This window comes from Rattus norvegicus, chromosome 5, assembly GCF_036323735.1.
Source record: "Rattus norvegicus strain BN/NHsdMcwi chromosome 5, GRCr8, whole genome shotgun sequence".
Lineage (NCBI taxonomy): Eukaryota > Metazoa > Chordata > Mammalia > Rodentia > Muridae > Rattus > Rattus norvegicus.
Window position 1 is genome coordinate 100,303,807 of NC_086023.1, and position 21,608 is coordinate 100,325,414.

The window sequence follows — 21,608 nt, forward strand, 5'->3', positions numbered from 1 at the left end:
GATGGGGTTTGCAACCCCATAAGAACAATACCAACCAACCAGAGCTCCACTGGACTAAACCACCATCCAAAGAGTACACATGGACATACCCATAGCTCTGACTTCATATGCCGTTGTTGGGCATCAATGGGAGGAGAAGCCCGTAGTCTTGCCAAGGCTCAATGCCCAGTGTAAGGGAATATCAGGGCGGGGAGGTGGAAAGGGGTGGATGGGGGAACACCCACACAGAAGTAAGGGGTAAGGAGGTGGATAAGGGGCTTTTAGAGAGAAAACCAGAAAATGGGATAACATTTGAAATGTAAATTTAAAAACTCCAATTAAAAAAAAAACCCTTCATACCTAGAAAAGCAAGACCTGCTACTACTTCAAGGTTAGTGCAAATATTTTCTCTTGTGGCAGAGCACATAGTCTCAGGAAATCAGTGGCCACAATGCAGCAAAGTGTGTGTGTGTGTGTGTGTGTGTGTGTGTGTGTGTGTGTGTGTGTGTATCCATGTTTGGTCAGAAAGTTTCCTTTTTATATGTAACCAAGGGGACAAAAAGAAGCAAATCAAAAGAAATCACTAACAGAGCACAACCTGTGCACCTGCCTCCGTCACTAGCATTTCTTTGTTTCTATGATGTTGCTGTTTTTTGTCACTGTCCCCAAAGCCATCAGTACCAGACTGAAGTTATGAGAAATGGGTTTACTTTTTTAGTTTTAAAAGTAATAGTTTTGCCATATTCCTGATGAATAAGCAATAGGGCAGGTACATTTATTCTCAGCAGTCATTAGGTCCCAGAAGCTAACTGCTGTGTCTATATAATTAAGACACTGATGTAAAAGTGGAGCGTTGTTTCAGGAGATGGCAGATTTTCTAGAAAACCAGTAACCTACTTCTCAACTATTTGCACTTATCATTGGGTACATTTTCATCTTGAAGTCTCAGTCTCAGATCTGAGACTCTGACAAGGTTCTGGCTGTGGCAGGACAACCTTAATTAGGAAGAAGTGATGATACTGACTTTTGAGGACAGAACATTTTCAAAGTTTAAACTGGTGACTTTCCAACTTGTGAAGAGAGACAATATTGCATTGTCTGTCTTGCAAGTCATGAGTCACTTGAACAAATCTGCGTACATGACTGACGTCACTTGGTTCTGTGAATAATGCCAAGCAGCCATGAGAACTACATCCATAGAATTCATTCAATTACTTTCTTTTATAAAAATGTCTTTGGGGTTTTTCTTCCTTAAAAAAAAAAAGGAAACGAAACATTGAAATGGTTTTATTCTTCTTGCTTTGGAATTTTCCTACTTGGCTTGGTCAGTGCGGTTCATTCTGTCCCTGTCTTTTGAGTTTTGGTTTCTCATGTGTAAATGTTTCAACTATATCTGTGATATTTTAGATCCATGGCTTATTCCTTGTACTTAATTGATGGCATTAGTATTGCAGCTCACAGAAATGACCTGAATGGGGCTTTAGGTTTCTCTATTTACCTCTATTTACCCAAAGCTAATATATTTAAATTCTCCAAATTTCTCTTTAATGTAGAAATTGACAATATGAATAGATTACATCTTAATAAGATTATAAAATTATGTAAAACTTGTTAGCAATTTCTAGGTACTTGGCAGGAAACAGGTGCTAGTATACATTATCATCGTTATTTATTATTATTAATTATTATTATTACTTTCCCACATGATGGTGATGACTATAATCAAATACTAACATTAAGGATTGCTGCATATCATATCTTTGTTTTTGAACATTAGAGCTTAATCTGAATCTCTTAGCTAAATTGATCTCAGAATCATGTCACTGTTCCTTATTTTTGTCCCTATAGAAAGGTCACTAGAATACTGCAGACATACTATCCCTGGTTTCAAATGAGTCATTTGCATATCATTATGATTTCGTTTTGTAAAACCTAAAATAATGAGAACTGAACTAAAGTGGCTTTTCGGTAAAATAATAGAACTAGAAAATATCATCCTGAGTGAGATAGCCCAGTCACAAAGAACACACACGGTATGCACTCCCTGGTAAATAGATCTTTGCTCAAAAGCTCAGAATACCCAGATATAATTCACAGACCATATGAAACTCAAGAAGGAAGACCAAAATATGGATGTTTCAGTCCTTCTTAGAAGGGGGAACAAAACACTCACAGGAGGTAGATGGTGGAAGAGACTTGGGAGGAAGAAAGGAAGGGGAGGAGGAAAAAGGGGTGCAGGATCAAGTGTGAGAGGAAACAGGGATGATATACAGAAGGTCAGTAATTTGAAGAGGTGTGTAGCAATGGTGGATGGAGAACTGGGGGTAGCCACCAGCAAGAACCAGATGCCAGGAAAGCAAGAGGCTCCCAGGACCCAACAAGGATGAGATTAGCTGAAATGCCCTACAAAGGGAAGGGAAAATCTGTAGAGACCATATCTAGAGGTTAGGAAAGGTCCCATGTGGGGAGATGGGGCCACCCACCCTTCTCAAAAGTTTAATCCAAAATTGCTCCTGTCTAAAGGAAATACAGGGACAAAGAGTGGAGTAGAGACAGAAGGAAAGACCATACAGGAGCTTGATATGGATGCCTCCTGAGAGGCTCTGCCACAGTCTTACTGATACAGATGATGATGCTTGCAGCCAACCATTGAACTGAGCATGGGGACCCCAGTGGAGAAGTTAAGGAAAGGACTGAAGCAGCTGAATGGGTTCGCAACCCCATAGGAAGAACAACAATATCAATCAACCACATCCCTCAGTGCTCTCAGGGACTAAACCACCAACCAAAGTGTACACAAGAAGGGACCCATGGCTCCAGCCACATATGTAGTAGAGGATGACATTGTCTGGCATCAGTAGGAGGAGAAGCCCTTGTTCCTATTATAGTCCTGTTTCCCAGTGTAGGGGAATGCCAGGGTGGTGAGGTGGGAGTGGATGGGTGAGAGGGAGGGCGTCCTCATAGAAGCAGAGGCAGGGGGAATGGAAGAGGGGGAACTAGAAAAGGGGATAACATTTGAAATGAAAATACAGAAAATACCCTATAAAAAAGAAAAAGAGTTATTTTTTTTTTAATTTCTTTTTTTCGGAGCTGGGGACCGAACCCAGGGCCTTGTGCTTCCTAGGCAAGCGCTCTACCACTGAGCCAAATCCCCAACCCCTAAAAGAGTTATTATTAGGCAAGCAACCACAAATACAAGAACTCTAAAATACAGAATTGTAGTGTCAAATATTAAGATTATGACAATATTTTGAATAAAAAGATAGTAAATATATGGATCAAGTTCACAAGGGGCATGGTAAGATATAAAGATTTTGGGGAAGGTTAGAATGATCCTTCTACAGAAGTGGAAATTTCGAGCAGGTGAAAATTAGGCACCAAAAACATAAGAGAAGGTTGACTGGAGAGACTCTCTACCAGCTGTATGTTTTTGGAAGACTCTGGATTTACTGAAAAACCAAGCACATTAGAACTACATTATTTGAGGAATAAGATACACAACAAGGACATTGCTATTCTATGTTGGGGAGATGAGAAGTCAAATTCATTTCTATATAGCACAACTCAAGTGTAACATGGACCAGTGGAAAGTGTTAAGAGAACTGGCCTGGAGATAGAACAATTTAAATCTGCTTCATATATACATATGCAACAAATATATGTGTATGTATATATTGGGTATAATCATGAAAAGAAATAAGCAGTGAAATTTGGCAGTTACAGGCAAAAGCCACAGCTCAGTCACAGTTCAATCTGGTTTTATGCTTGTATGACACAATGAAATGAAAGGTACCAAGTGACTAACCAGTATATAAGACACAGCATTAAATACCATGTTTACAGTGAGGAGGAACAAAAGCTGTTGTACTCCCTGTACATGATGGACTCAACCACTGACTAGATGACTACTTAAGAAAACATGGTTCTAAGAAAGTCCTGAGGATCCCATTGAAAACATGTAAAGCACAGTATGTCTATTCCAATACGTTGTCCTACTGAAGAAGTTCTCCTTATTACTACTGACAGGAAAACTCACAACCCCTCTAAGAAGGACGTGGGGGTGTTGAATAGACAGTGAGAAGACTAGCCACCTTGGCCTTTTTACTTCTATTGATTAGTCTCAAAATTCGCACATTCATTTCTGCAGTGGATATTTACTATATATTCATTATCATTCTGGTCCAAGAACTGCAACAGCAATTTGAAGATGACCAATGAGTAGCTTTTTCCTTAGCAACTTTTGTTCTGGTGAGAGAGAATGCATAAAGAAAGATGGGGACTAAGAGGGAAACATATAAAACTATGTCAGTGGAAAGGTAAGTGGAAAGAAAATTAAGAGGGCCAACACGAGTGAGAGCCTCACATTTGGAGTGATGGTTGGAACTGTGTCCTAAATGATTTTTAAAGCTAATGAAGATCTACAGGGTTTCTGAGCAAGGACAGAAAATGCAAACACTCCAAGAAAGACAATGAGCTCTAAGCAGAAGTCCCAGGAAGAGGCCGAAGGATACACAATAGTTCTTAGGTTAAATCAGTGGCTCTAAACCTTCATCACAATGTGACCCTTTAATACAGTTCTGGGATGACCTTCAAGCATAAGTTTATTTTCATAGCTATTTTATAACCGTAATTGTTAGTGTTATGAATTATAATGTAAATATCTGTGTTTTCTGATGGTCTTTGGGCAACCCCTGTGAGATCAGTCAATCCCAAAGCGATCTTGACCCACAGAGTGAGAACTATCCAGTTCAGTGCACTTAATACAAAAGCAGCAAAATCAGGAGACCTGAAATGATAATGACTTCTCGGCCTGTAGCATTAGGAAGGATTAGGACTCAATTCCATTGTGAAGGAAATCATCAGTACACCTTAAATTAAAATACCACGGTCTTTTTCTTGACTCTAAAATGACTAACACTCTAGAAAACTGTTGATTCTAAAAAAAATAAAAATAAAAAAATAAATAAAAACCGTACTGAGCAACAGCCCATGCAGCCCTTTGTTTGCCATTGTGATTGTATAGACTAGCTTCTTTACTGTCTAGTCTCAACTGTCCATTTATTATGAAAAATTAACATGTAGTTTATATAGGTATCCCACAAGCATATGCAAATCTTATTCCAAAAAGTCAAACCATAAACTTGAATATTAAATAAATTATGATTCCTTGACATTTGGGGAGAAAGATAAATTTGCAATATAGAATTGTGTACTTTAAAAAGCTATTAAACTTGGAATTTTAAAGATTCTTCTTGCCCAGAAAAGCAAAAAAGTCATTAGCCATAGCTCCAATAATGAAGATGTTTAGTGTTAAAAGCTTCTTCTCAAGACCAACAGAGTCAACTAACCTGGACCCTTGGGGCTCATAGAGACTGAACCACCAATCAAATGACATACAGGGGATGGATCTAGGCGTCCCTGCACATGTGGAGAGGATGTGCAGTTTGGTCTTCGTGTGGGTCCCAAACAACTGGAGCAGGGTGGCTGGGGAACTCAAAAGCTGTTGCCTGTATGTGGAATATGTACTTCTGGCTGGACTGCCTTATCTGGACTCAATGAGAGAAATGTGCCTAGCCCTGCACAGAATGTACCAGGATGGGATTGTGTGCCCATGGGAGCCCCACTCACTCAGAGGAGAAGGGAAAGGGGAGGCTGGAAGGCTTGTGAGGGGGTGACTGGAAAGGGGCAGTGAATGAGATGTAAAGTGAATAACTTTAAAAAGCAAAAAAAAAAAGCTTCTTCCCGGATGCCCAGTGGATAAGGGATTGGCCACCTAAGATAACTTTAACTGCATATTTAACCAATCAAACCAAATCTCTCTCATTGGTTTGGCTTTCAGAAACTGTTACATTTCACTTTCATCCTACCATTTAGGCAAAAATTCCATGTCACGTAGGTTATTTCTGAGCCTTCTTAGTATAACATTCATTTTTCTACAAATATTTTTATCAATAAGAAAATGTGAAAGATAGATTTAGATAAATTAATCAGGAAAGTCAAAAGGGTGAACTAATTTCAGGATTAAAGAGCAAAGGAAATTAAACACTATAGGTAAAAAATGAATATAAAATTTTAGTATGTGTGAGCTTCAGGAGAATAAACTATGTTTTTGTATGTCTACCTCCAAAGGCTGTTCTTGTGCAGAGTCAGTATCTGTGGCTTTGAGGTGGTTCTCATCTTGGAACCTTGAAGGGATTCTATAAATCAGTAGACCACAAACCCCACATACATTGATGAATATTCACACAAGAGGAGCTAAGAACAGCATTCACAATCCACAACAGTTAAGTTAGATACATGATCAGTTGGACCAACAGCAAGGAGTCAAGCCCTTCATCCTGCCAGAATTTGCCATTATGGCAGAGGAGGTCTTTAGGGAGGTTGTTCTTGGGAGAAGTCTAATTCCATTACAGTGTTTACACACACACACACACACACACACACACACACACACACACACACACACGCTTACTCACATGCATGTGCTTAGCTCCACATATTATACTGAAAATAGAACCTTCACCTAAACAGTTCTAAATCACTCATTTCTATGTTTTCAGGACCCAGAACAGCCTGTGGCCTTCATAATATGCCATCTTGGTCTTTAGAACTTACACAAAGGTCCTGGAGAGATAGCTCAGTGGTTCAGAGCACTGACTGCTCTTCTCAAGGTCCTGAGTTCAAATTCCAGCAACCACATGGTAGCTCACAACCATCTGTAATCAGATCTTATGCCCTCTTCTGGTGTTTATGAAGACAGCTTCAGTGTACCTATATATAATAAATAAATACATTTAAAAAAAACTTACACAAATCTTTGGGGAATGGATGAGTGGAGAAAACACTTGCTGCCCAAGCATGATCTCCAGCATCCATGATCTCCAGCACCCATGATCTCCAGCATCCATGTGAAAGCTGGCATGGTAGCTAGCATCTGTAGCAATGGTGGAGACAATGGATACCTGGAGCTTGCTGACCAATGACTTAAAGTCCCTGACAGTGACTTTTCCATACACACACAGGAACACTGGCATGCCCAGAAGATTAGGAACCTCTTCAGTTTCTCAAAAAACAAAGAGAGGGAGATAAAGCCATGGCTGAGGAAGAGCCCTCTCTGTATACTCAGCATGTAGCCTGCTTGCCTTGCTCCTCCTTTCAGTAACTATGAAACCGTTTACTTCTTCAAAATACATACAGAAGAAAACATTGAAGTCAACAGCTCCTCTACTTCCCATAAATAAGTCTCTTGAATGCATCTAATTCCTTCTCATTGGCTCTAGTCTTATGAGGATTGGCCTTCAATCACTGAGCAGCCTGAACTTAGTTCAATGGTAATGTCAAGACTGTGGTTGCTAATTAAAGATAAAATAGGAAGTATCCTGAAAAAGGCCCTTGATAAGATGGACTCTGAGACTCTGCTTTGTATATCAATTAAAATTGAAAAGTTTTAACACTTCAGCTGCTAAGTGATGTTTCTAGTATGAATAGAGATAAGTAACCCAATATACCGCATAAATACAATTCCAGGGAAACACTAGCTGTCCTGCTTCCTTCCTGTCAAACAGAACTACAGTCACCTTGACTGGGAAGAAGGCACCTCAGTTGAGAAAATATCCCCAGCAGTTTGGCCTTCAGACAAGTCTGTGATACATTTTCTTCATTAATACTTGTGGGGTGGCACAGCCCACTGTGCACAGGCTGTCCTGGGTTATATAAGAAAGCAGGTTGAGCAAACCATAGGGAGCAAAGCCAATACCTTATGTTCTTCTGTGGCTTTTGCCTCAGTTCCTGCTTCCAGGTTCTAGCCTTGAACCACGCCTTGGCTTCCTTAAATGATTGAGTTACTATCTGGAAGTCTACTATTAAATAAATTCTTATGAAATAAGTTGGTTTTGGTCTTTCTGACAGTAACAAAAAATCAAGCTAGGAGACTCAGAGACTGGAGCTTTGTAAGATAGTGTATATCTTCTCTGTTGTAACAGAAAAATAAAAGACAAATTTCTGTTTCAGTTGATATATAAAGGCAGAATTCTATATCCTGTATAAAGGTAAATTCTCTAATTGTGCACTATTTTAACATGGTTTATGTTAAATACTACCCCTTCCCGATGACTTTTGTGACCTCATTAAAAATAAAAGAGCTCCAGAGAGCCTATTAGTATTTTCTTCACCTCTGTTATAGATTGCTTTCAAATGACTTGCTGTGAGTGTTTTAATCTGTGTGTTTGGTATGGTATAGTCAGCATTTGTGACTCTATTTTCTCTCTTTGTCTCTCACTCTCACTCTCCCTCTCCCTCCTCCCCTCCTTCCCCTCCCCCTCCCCCTTCCCCTCCCTCTCTCTCTCTCTCCCCCTTCTTCCCTCTTCTCTCACCTAGATTCTAAACTACAATGCAAGTTTATTGAGACCAGCACCACATTTAAATTATTAATATCTGTGGTTTTGATGATGCAGGCCCCTTGACAGTGAGGACGCATTTCAGTTGTCTGTGTACATCACTGTATTAGATGGAGCCACTGACGAGTTACTAAACATTAGCTGGAATCACAGTCTCTGCAACAAAGACAGAATTGTGTGGCTACACTTTGAGATACTTAACCACTAAAGAGCTGCATTTCAGTCTGGGAACATGGGTATTATTCTGGAGTCATGAGTTAGTAGAAAAAGGAGGAAAGGAATGCAAACTATTTCTTCGGGAAGAATGATCTGACCTAAAAAGTCATATGAAAATGAAGCGAAGCATAGCTCACAAATCATAAGAACTGTAGTTTGTGTTATTCTAATTATACATCCAACCACCATGTCTAAGGAGTCAACAAAAGAGAAAAATAGGCAAAACCTACAGTATTACTAACTTCTATTCAAATAAGAAGTCAGCTGACTGGTAGTCTGAAGAGCTAAAAACCTTTCTTCACTTTTAGAAGAAAAAAAAACCTTAGCTTTCTCCTTGAAGATCTAGGTCTCTGGTAGATAAAAATAGGATACTAACTTTTTAAGCAAATTGGTATAATACAGGACCCTTAACAAAGTAACATATTATTAATAGTGGGACATGGAGGTGACTGTTGCACGGTAAAGTCTCCCTACTGCTTGCCTGCAACTGTCCATCACATGCTCAGTTAAGCCAAGTGGTGGCAGCCAGGTCTTTGCATTTCAGTGAGTATATCAGTTCTGTGTAGATCAAGTAGTCTATATACTTTTCTTGAAAACAATGCAAATGTACAATGAACAATGACCTTGTCCCTTTTCATCTAAAAAGAGATGCATTATTGTTCACAAAAATAATGTTCTTATGCTGACCTTGTTAGAGACAGTGAGAACCTTGAAAACTATGATAGGATTTCTAGGATTAGCAAGCAGAATGCATGCTCCTGAATAGTGGTATATTTCTAATGCAATACATTTGTCATTTATACTAAAAATTTCTTGTCATTTATCCAAAATTCAAATTTATGGGAGTCTTTACTACTGTAACTTGACATTTCAGCTTTATGCACAATTTCTTTTTGCTGCTTGGTCAATTAATCTGTCTTCTGTGAAAAATGAGAATGAAACACAAATATTTAAATAGGGTGTTGTCCCAAATGTGATAAAATAGACATAACATAAACTGTATATTGCCTTAATTGTTTTTAGAACAGTCCAGTAGCATCATTATCTTTGTGTATAATCATAGCCACTGTCCATTTCTTGAATTCCTTCTAGCCTACTATCCTACCAAATAGAAACTGTATACAAACCAAAAATCATGATTCTTTCCCCCCTCCTTCTCTGCTCTATCAGCTCCATTCTATTCATCCTCTTCCTTCCCCCCCCCTCAGTTGTATTGAATGTGAAATTTATTAGAAAGAAGGAAAGAACCAGAGGAAGGGGTAGAGTGTTCTGGAATGCTATCTTACAGACATGACTATTCCACAGGTCATTCCACTGTTGAACTCTCACCAGCTTTTTTTTTTTTTTTTTTGGAGCTGGGGACCGAACCCAGGGCCTTGCGCTTCCTAGGTAAGCGCTCTACCACTGAGCTAAATCCCCAGCCCCTCTTACCAGCTTTGATTATCTCTGCAAGACCTAATTAATGTCTGCTGGAGGAGGAAGAGGTATTTTTCTTCAGCTGTGTGACCAATGGTTAGTTGTTCTCTAGTCCTATAAATAAAACTGGTGTCCTGCCTTAGAGATATGCTAAGTTAATGGTGGTATAAAGCTTGTGAGAGTATTCAACCAAATAAGACTTTACTTAATGACCACTCCACAAGATGGAACCCATATCTAACACTGCTTGGAGGACAAGAAACTGAAGACTAGGTGGCCCAGGGACACAAGGTAAACCAAATACTACTGTCTTAAAAAGAAATGTAGTAATGAAATGACTACTAATGATATTCTGCCACTCTTATTGATCAGTTCCTTGTTCAGTCATCATCAGAGATGTTTTCTCCTACAGCACACAGGAAAAATACAGAGATCCATAACTAGACATTATGTGGAGAATGAGAGACCTTTAAATGCTTGGCCTAAATAAGAGGTCTCCATCAAATCCCTCCCCTAAGAGCTTAGATAACCCCTCAAAGGAGGGAGCATAATGAGCTCCATTCTTTTTCAGTCTGAAAATCTTGACTGTTTAGCAAAACAGTAACTTAAGAGCTGCAGATAATACACTTTCGGTCCCTGGTGGACCCCTCAAACCACCGATACTGCAGAACACAATATACTGTTTATTGCTGTACATGTATACATGTGACAACATTTAATTTATTTATAAAACACAGTAAGCTTATAAAGAGCAGGTGGGCTGGGTAGAAACAGAAACAGGAGAAATCAGCGTGGGGAGAATGGAGGAAGAGAATACTGGATAAGACAATTAGAATTCAGGGTGCATTTCTGGGATGAAGTAGACACCTAGTGCAATAGAAATTACCAGGAATGAAGGTGACACTACCTAAGACTTCTAGTAATGGAGGAAACAAACCTATTCTGGCCGTGCTCTGTAGCAAGGCAAAACTTCCAGTAGTGGGCTTAAAACACCAACCATCCACAATATCTTTGACCTACAATGTGTCCTCCCTGCAAAATGTGCGTGGGTAAAGGTGGCACAGAAGTTGTGGGAGTGACTAACCAATGACTGGTCCAGCTTGAGACTCATGCCATGAAAGGAGCCCACCCTTGACACTGCATGGAGAGCCAGGAACCAGAGCCTGGGTAGCCCAGAGAACTGAGGCAAAAAAAAAAGTCAATGAAATGATTCCCAACAGTATTCTTCTATGCTCATAGACAGGGGCTGGCATAACTGTCATCAGAAAATCTTCATCCAGCAATTGAAGGGAACAGATGAAGAGACCCACACCAAAACATTGGACTCAGGGAATCCAGTATATGAGGGTAAAGAGAGATTATAGGAGCCACAGGGGTCAAGGACACCACAAAAGAACCCCACAGAATCAACTAACTGAGACTCACAGGGACTCACAGACACTGAGCTTGCAACCAGCTTGAATATGTCTGACCTATGTTCTCTGTATACATGTTATGGTTGTATAGCTTGATCTTCTTGAGGAAATCCTAACAGTAAGAGTGGACACTCTGTCTGATGCTTCTGCCTGCTTGGGGGAACCCTTTTCCTCCTACTGTGTTGCCTTGTCCAGCTTTAATATGAGTGGAAGTGCCTAGTCTTATTTCACCTTGATATGCCATGCTTTATTGATATGCCTGGGAGGCCTGTCCTTTTCTGCAGGAAAATGGAGTAGGAGTAAATAGGGAGTAGGGAGAGGAGAGGTGGTGGACAGGAACTGGGAGTAGAGGAAGTAGAGGAAATTGTGTCTGTAATACATGTAATTCTCCATGTGGAAACCTATTATTATACTATATAAATTTAAAAAATAAAAGTTTTTAAAAATAAAAACAAAGATAACATAGCCTGACAATATGGTCACTCATATTGACTCCAGAATAAAGTATCTGATTATCTTTAAGGTGAGAATTGTGATTTTGCATCTGCAATATTTATAACTCTTGTTGGTTGTTATTCAATTGTTACTTTACATTTTGGTAGGATCTACATTGTAACTATTATGAGTAATACAACCATAAACACTACACCAAAATTTCTTCACAACTCTGCTTCTAATTCTCTTGAGGATATCTTGACCTGATAAATTATATGATAATTTCATCTTTTTCTGAAAGAACCATATTTTCCAAAGGTTTCATATTCCCACCAACATTGCATTGGGATCCGGTTTGTCCACATCCTTACCTGTTGTCTGCTACTTTGTAGACGATGGTCATCCTGAATGGAAGGTCCTCTCTCCTTACCATTTTGATTTGCCTGTCCCTGTGTCTTTTGATGAATTTTCTGTCTTCTTCATAGAACCATGTAAATGATTCCTTGTTCCACCTTTAGTTTCGGTTGTCTCTGTTATCTTCTTGGCTTTAGAGCTGAAGTATCACTATTGATATAGTTATTAGGGTTGACATTTTGGTCTTTTCGTTATTTCTAAATATGGCATGAAAATAAAAAAGTCAATTTTCTCAAAATGCATATATATATACATATATATATATCACAAATCAAATATTTAACTGTTTTATATGTGCCTTACTAAAGTGGATATACACTCATCTTTCCAAGACATTAAATACCCACATCACAATTTTGCCCACAGTACACGGGAAACAAGAATGCTGAGGGAGAGAGAGGTAGCTCAGAAATTAATAGTAGATTCTGCCCTTTCAATGACAGGTTTGTTTCCCAGGCCCTAAGTCAGATAGATCACTACAGTCTGTAACTCCAGATTCAGGGTGTCCCATACTATTGACTCTCAAGGGCACCTGCACTTAAGTACACACACACACACACACACACACACACACACACACACACACACACACACACACACACACACAGTTCACAGTTGCAGGTAATTTAAAATTATGAAAATAAATCTTTTTGTTTTGATTTCCTTTGTTCTGTTTTGTTTTTGAGACTAAGTTTACTTGTTTAGTCTAGCTGTCATGGAACAAGCGCTGTAGATCAGGCTGGCCTCAAAAGATCAGGCTGGCCTCAATAGATCAGGCTGGCCTCAATAGATCAGGCTGGCCTCAAAAGATCTGTGAGAGAGGGGGGGGGAGGGAGGGAGGGAGGCAGAGAGGGAGGGAGAGAGGGGGGAGGGAAAGAGAATCTTTAGAATACTGGAAATACTAAAACTGTCCTTCACCAGCACCACACTGTGTTCATACTGGAGGTGAGCAGGGTACTTGTAATGCACAAATACTCAATCCCTTCCAAGTGCATAAATCCTCCAAACTGACTATCTTTGACTCCTTTGATACCTCACACAGGTATCTACAGATTATTCAATAGTGAAATCATACATGGTAATTTGCTCAGTAAAGGAGAATATGAAATATTCAGCACAATAAACATTTTACATTATTTTATCTTCCTTTAGCGAGAGGCAATTCCAGTGAACAGAAATCAAATTCTTGTTAGCTAGTCCCAAGCCAGCATTTGGAATTTACTGTTCAGATTCAAAGGTTCATCTGAAAACCTAACAGCACAGTTTATTAGAAACCTCATTACCAAAACTCTGCAAAACCTTCTCCCCTAAATCAAGCTTGTGTTCGCCTGGGTCTCTGCCAGACACAAGGCACAGGCCTCACTGAACACATTGCCTAGTGTTCACTGTTCCTAAGCTTCTCCTTGAGGTAAAAACACATGACTGGCCCAACAGATACCTTCCAATTGCCTTAACACCCACTATTTTACAGTCAATAAACAAGGCTTAGTTCGGCTAAGGAGAGATTTCAAGAATATAGCATGCCAATTAACTGGATAATTTACTTATTTGCTACATTTGCAACAAATAATAACAAAACATTAATATTCATTAACAAATTTCTTAGGAAAAAAATCACACTTGATTCCAATAAGTTCTGTATCTTCAAGTTAAGCCAAACTTCTGTTCTCTGTTATTTAGGTATTTGATTTACCAACAACAATTATAAAACTTCAAAAATTAGAAAAACTACTCAATCTCATGTTTTTTTTCTGAACTACAGTCTGAGGATAACTACATCTACAAGACTCACACACCAATGTGAACAACTGTGGGCTGCCAGTGTGTTCATTTCTAAGCGGTGTGGGTCTGCATTCCAGTAAGCTCTACTGCCTTGCTTATTCCTTGCTAATTCTAACCTATTTCTCTGACAGGACAGCATTGTGGTACAATATATCTGGTTCAGCATTAGTATTTTTTTCTTTGCTGTAAAGTGCTAAGAGATTGTTCATCACTATAAATGTGTTACCTTGTCCCTGGTACATTAGACATAGCCAAGGGAACCAGCCTAAGACAAAATAACACAACTTAATAGTTACCAAAGAAATCCTATAAATGTTTCCTGCCAATGAGCCATGGGATATCAGACATGAAGCTTATCATTTGTATCTGTCATACACTATAATAGTTGATGATATATTAGCCTTTCCATATGTTTAGACGAGGAGGAACAATATGTATATTTTCCTTGATATTCTTGGCACCAATGTCCTCCAGTAGATGACACCTGTAAGCTGGTAAATAGTGTGTCTATTTGTGGGATTTCACTCTTTGTGGGGCAGGCTGGTGCAAATTTTTCTGGATGTCAGTGATCAACAAAATATTGTGTTAATGCATTTCAGTGTCTAAGATAGTCACAAATCTGCATTAGTTTTAGTATTCTCCATTCACTTGTGATACTTATCTTTGATTTATCTCAGCATGGTTCCATATTTACCCTAATACTTACTGTAACTTAAGCTTTATTTATCCTAACGATATATATATTTTTTGCATCCATTCTACCTATGAGGAAATGAGACTTGGCCAATCAAAAGGCTCTTGTTCACTGAGCCAGTATGGTGTTTTTCATGAGTACAGCCCTCTTTGCATTCTCAGGCTTATTTTACAGCACTGAATGTAGAATCCAGCAGTAGCCTTGGGAAAACTATGGAAATTAGTCAAATTGTGTGCGGTCAATAGTGGCGGTCTCTTTGTCCCTTAGTATAGCATGACATTGGTATTTGCTTATATTTGTACAGGTGAGTACACAGGAGGAGAGCACGTGGGCTTTTAAGTATCTGTTTTAAGATGAGTATATTTTTCCTAGGATTGATTTTAGAACTCTAGAAAAAAACATGCAGTAATAAATCAGAGTGTCAACCTATGTGCTTCATGCACTTTTCCCTTATGCTAACACATATTTTTCAATAAATATTCTACAAATTTAATAAAAATTTCAAAAATAAGACAGATATTCAGACATTCTGCACAAGTGACATGCTGAGAGACACAGGCGAAGTGACCTCACTGTACGTGAGTTCGTCATTTTTACTCAAGAAATAGAAACCACCATTTATTGGGATCTGACAAAAAATAACTTTAAAAGTCAAGGCCAGCAATAAAAAACTATCTAGCTATCACTTTATGTCCCTCATTTTTTACAATTAATTCTACCCTCAATGGGTAAGAAGCCCTGAGATATTGGTTGGTGATTATGAGAATCCACTAGTACTTTTAAGCTAAAGCCCCAAAACTTGAAGACAAATGCTCAGTGTGTCTCAGAAACGCGTAAACCTGTAATATTCAACCTAGCCCATTACAAAATGGAGCATAATTAAGGTTTAGAGTAAGTGTTCACTTCAGAATAATGTATATGATATAAATTGATTACAAGTGCCATGCCTCTAACTTGGTGAACCCAGCCAAGTCTGATAACGCTCACCTGTTATTTCAACACTCAGGAGGTAGAGGCAGATAGATGGCTGTTAATTCCTGAGCAGCGTGGTATATATACTGAGTTCAGGGACAGTCTGTGCTAGATAGGGAGACCCTGTCTTGAAATAACTGTTCAACATAAACCATAAAAGAGGCATCAGTGAATATTATCAGAAAACTGGCCTTCCTGACAGAGTCATATTTTCCATCCTCACTTATACTCATTTCTCTCTTACTCAATTTTGGGTCGACTACTTTGAAAACAATAGCCATTACTTGGAAAAAGAGAGAACATGGCTAATCTATTCAGAGACAGAGAGACAGAAAGTGACAGAGGTGCAGAGAAAGAGACAGAGAGACAGAGCGTGCTCTCGGAAGATTCAATTCAGTTATCCGTAGTTAGTGTCTCAACATAAATTTTAAAAACTCTAATTTTATTTTTTCACATCCTGTATTTCAGCCATATAGAAATATAAGTTAATCATCTGAAATGTCTCAGTAAATAAACCGCACACCCCACTGAATGAGAACCTGAGTTCAATCCCAAGAAAACCTACATGAATGAGCCAGGGTGGTCCTTAATACTTGTACTGCAGGTGCTGGGGAAGAAAGACATGAGACAGGTGGTTTCCTAGTGCTCACTGACCAGTCACTAGCTTAATCAGTGACCTTCAGACTAATGAAAGATTCACCATTAAAATCAATGTGATTAGCACCAGAGGAACAGCATCTGACGTTGATATCTGTCCTCCATACACACACTTGAACCCACAAGAGCAAGTGCACACACACACACACACCAGAGACCAGAGAGAGAGAGCACGAGAGCACGAGAGCGAGAGAGTGAGAGCTCGAGAAGCCAAAGAATCAATCTAAGGTTCAAATTCACCCAAAGACATCAGTCATGCATTCAGGGACAGGCTTCATGCCAAATACAAAATGAACATTTTGGAGGCCTTTTTTGTGTCATATTGTTTTGTTTGAGTATTTTTTTTACTCGTCTTTTTCTTGTGCAGTGTGTGTGTGTGTGTGTGTGTGTGTGTGTGTGTGTGTTTCACCCGCTCTTTGTTTCTCTTTTTTCTTTCTTTGTTAGTTTGCTCAAATTTTTTTTTGTCTTTTTTATTTTCCAATTTATTTTCTTAGAGAGAAAAAAGACATGGAGCTGAATAGCAGTTAGGAGAGAAGGAAATTAGTGGAGATGTGGATATATTGTATGAAAAATATTTTCAATACAAAACACACACATATCCAGTAATAAGTAGTAAAAATGAGAACACAACATCGCAGCCTTATTTATAATAGCCAGAAGCTGGAAAGAACCCAGATGCCCTTCAACAGAGGAATGGATACAGAAAATGTGGTACATCTACACAATGGAATATTACTCAGCTATCAAAAACAATGACCTTATGAAATTCGTAGGCAAATGGTCGGAACTGGAAAATATCATCCTGAGTGAGGTAACCCAATCACAGAAAAACACACATGGTATGCACTCATTGATAAGTGGCTATTAACCCAAATGCTTGAATTACCTTAGATGCCTAGAACAAATGAAACTCAAGACGGATGATCAAAATGTGAATGCTTCACTCCTTCTTTAAAAGGGGAACAAGAATACCCTTGGCAGGGAATAGGGAGGCAAAGATTAAAACAGAGACTGAAGGAACACCCATTCAGAGCCTGCCCCACATGTGGCCCATACATATACAGCCACCCAATTAGACAAGATGGATGAAGCAAAGAAGTGCAGACCGACAGGAGCCGGATGTAGATCTCTCCTGAGAGACACAGCCAGAATACAGCAAATACAGAGGTGAATGCCAGCAGCAAACCACTGAACTGAGAATAGGACCCCCGTTGAAGGAATCAGAGAAAGAACTGGAAGAGCTTGAAGGGGCTCGAGACCCCATATGTACAACAATGCCAAGCAACCAGAGCTTCCAGGGACTAAGCCACTACCTAAAGACTATACATGGACTGACCCTGGACTCTGACCCCATAGGTAGCAATGAATATCCTAGTAAGAGCACCAGAGGAAGGGGAAGCCCTGGGTCCTGCTAAGACTGAACCCCCAGTGAACTAGATTGTTGGGGGGAGGGTGACAAGGGGGGAGGATGGGGAGGGGAACACCCATAAAGAAGGGAAGGGGGTAGGGGGGTGTTTGCCCGGAAACCAGGAAAGGGAATAACACTCGAAATGTATATAAGAAATACTCAAGTTAATAAAAAAAAATGAGAACACAAATGTGAAAAAGTGAGAAGGGGCTTATCAGAAGGGTTGGGGTAAGAAAGGGAAGAGGCAGAGGAAGAAATGTAGTAATTGCATTATTATCTCAAAATTAAGATACCAATGATAATGAAGATAGTTGATGTTTTCACTTTGAGAGATTGCTTCACAGTTAGGAGAACTGGTTGCTTTTCCAGAGGACCAAAGTTTGATTTCCCAAACCAACAAGGCGGCTCATAACCATCTATAATTCCAGTGTCAGAGAATGTGCTGCCTTCTACTGGCCTCTGTAAGCATCGCATATACACAGATACATATGCAGACAAAACGCCCAAAAATATAAAATAAAAATAATCTTTTAAAAATATTTTTTTATTTTATGTGGCTGAGGAAATCCAGGAAGTTCACTAGTCTCCTATCATCTGAGGGTACATTCCGCACCTCCCAGTGGATGTCTGAAATCACATCAAGTAAGATTCTTGTGTTTAATTTTAAACTTTTTATTGATTCCTTGTGAATTTCACATCATGCACCCCAACCCCACACTGATCTCTCTGTTCCCTTAGAGGCAAACTTGAAACCTCACCGCCAAAAGAGAATAAAACAAGATGGAATTTATAAGAGGAAGAAGAGGAAGCAGGAGGAGGAAGATGAAGAAGAGGAAGCTCACCCTATCCTGAAGTTGTAGTGGGTCACAGTGTGCCATATAGTATATCCCTTGTTCACACATCTGTATTTGAAATTGACCATTGCATTGAGCCATTTGTCGGTTTCGAGGCCTCTGACTTCTGCTACACTGTCTGTATTGGTTACTCACAGAGACTCTTTCTGGATATCCTGTTGTTGTCTTGTGTCACAGAGATGCTGCAGCTTTGGATCTGCAGCACCAGTGCTTTTAGGTGCTCCAATAGATCATGTAGATATTGGGGTGGGTCAACTCAAAGCCCTAGATCCAGACCTGGGAGGTAGCTAAGTTGATTAGCCAGTCAGCTCTCCTTAACCCAACTGCCAGGGCAAGCTCTCAAGCACTGCCCCAGCTAGCTCAAAGCTTTGGTCTGTCAGACTTAGGGGCAGCTCTCTGAAGCTCACATTGTGAGGGCCAGCTCACCTGCACCCTGTCACCAGAGTCAGCTCTACTATGCTACCCAGGTAAGGTACATTGACCACTCCCACCAGTGCTACAGCTAGTGAGGCCTAGGAACAGCTATTCTGCTCTGGTTACCTTGAGGCCTGCTCTTCTGTCTTCTGTAGGCAGCAAGGGATGAAATGGAGTGAGTGAGCAGCCCTGCCTTGCCCATGCCATCCAACAGCAGAGGAGCAGCAGGGCCAGCTTTTCCTCCCTCACCCCCTAAGGGCTGGCTCACCTGCATGCTCGCCACCAGGTTTAGCTCTACTGTGCTACCCAGGTGAGGGATAGGGCCCACACTCCAGAGTTCTGCAGCAGATGAGGGGCAGGAAGAGTTCTCCTGCTATCTTGACATCGTGAGCTTTTCTGTAAGTGGTGAGGTGGGGGAGCATCTTAGCCATTCTTACTCTATGCCTTAGAAATGTCAACACTTTTTTTTGTTCTTTTTCTCCGTCCTTACTAAATCAAAACTTTTTACCTCTTCTCTTCTAAGCGTTCTTCAGGACCCAGGCATCTAGACTCACTGCTCTTACACCGGGAAGTCACTGATGAATACATAAAACTTGTTTGATCCCAGCTAGTCAAGTATCAGCAAGCTGGAATGTTACTAGAATGAGGCTCCTTCATAATCAACAGCTTATAAAACCAGGAGCTGAAACCCTATGTCTTTGACCATTGGTCAAGACAGTGAGTTCTGAATTGCCTCTCTGGCCCCTGGGTAGAGACGTGACATTGGTTTGTTCGTTTATTTGCTTTTACTTATTCACTTTACATCCAGCTCACTATCCCTGTCCCAGTCAGTCACCCCCTCCCATAATCTATTCCCCCATCTCCCATCCCCTTCTCCTCTGTCCAGGTGGGAGGTTCCTGGACATCCCCTGACCCTGGCACATCAAGTCTGTTCAAGGCTAGGTGCATCCTCTCCTGCTGAGGCCAGAAAGACAGCCCAGATAGAAGAACATATCCCATGAACAGGAAACCATGAAGAGCTACAGCTCCAATAGTTTGGGACACATGAAAACCAAGCTGCAAATCTACTACCTATGTGCGAGAAGGTCTAGGTCCAGCCTGTATGTGTTCTTTGGTTGGTGGTTCAGACTCCACAAGCCCCAAAGAGTACAGGTTAGTTGACTCTAACCTATAATTGATCATCCTATAAAGTTCCTATCTCCTTCAGTGCCCGCAATCCTTCCTATTCTTCCATACGAGTCCCCAAGCTCCATCCACTATTTGGCTGTGGGTGTCTGCATCTGTCTGAGTCAGCTACTAGGTGCAGCCTCTCAAAGGACAGCCATGTTAGACACCTGTCTGCAAGCATTATAGAGTATCATTAATAGTGTTATGGATTGACTCTTGCCCATGGAATGAGTCTCAAGTTGAGCTGGGTTTTGTTTGCCCATTCCCTCAGTCTCTACTCTATCCCCAGTGCCTTCATTTTTGTAGATAGAATAAATTTTGGGTCAAAAGTTTTGTGGGTAGATTGGAGTCCCAATCACTCCACTGGGTTTCCTGCCTGGCTATAAGAGGTGGCTCTTAAGGTTCTGCATCCCAATGTAGTGAGACACAGCTAAGGTCACTCCCAGTAGTTCTTGGGCACCTCCCTTATCCCAGGTCTCAGTCTCCTCATGGAGTGTCCCTACCTCTCAAACCCAGTCAGTTGCAGATTCCCACTCATTCTCATGGCCATCTGGCCATCACTCTTGCCCTTTCCCACACTGATCCAGAGCTTCCTACTTTTCCTCATCCCCATGTCCCTCCCTCTCAGTTCCTTCACTCCTTCTGCCTCTTATGACTATTTTATTTCCCTTTCTATGTGAGGTTCAAGAATCCTCGCTAATGCCTTCCTTCTTGTTTAGCTTCTTTGGGTCTGTGGAGTGTAACATGTGTATCCTGTATTTTAGGGCTAATATCCACTAATAAGTGACTACATACTATGCATGACTTTCGTGGCTGGGCTACCAAACTCAGGGTAATATTCTCAAGTACCATCCATTTGCCTGCAAAATTCATGATGTCTTGTTTTTAGTAGCTGAGTAGTAAGTATTCTTTTGTGTATATTTGCCATATTTTCTTTATCCATTCTTCAGTTGAGGGACATTTAAGTTGTTTCCAATTTCTGGTTATTATTAATAAAGCTGCTATGAACATAGCATGTGGCCACTGATAAATACATAAAACTTGTTGGATCCCAGCTAATCATGCATCAGCAGGCTGGAACATTACTGAGAATGTGCATCCTCCATAATCAGCGGCTTATAAAACCAGGAGCTGAAACCCCAGGTCTTTGACTACTGGTCAAAATAGTGAGATCTCCTGGGTAGGGATATGACTTTCTAAACTATGAGAGGGAGAGAGAGGGAGACATAGAGGGAGAGGGAGAGGGGGAAAGAAAGGGAGAGGGAAAGGGAGAGGGAGAGGGAGAGGGAGAACATGGCTATTATGTCACTGAAAACTTTCTAAACATGTAACATTTTTCTCTCCCTTAAGCATTAATTCAAACAGACCTGTCTATCCCCTGGCAGGAAG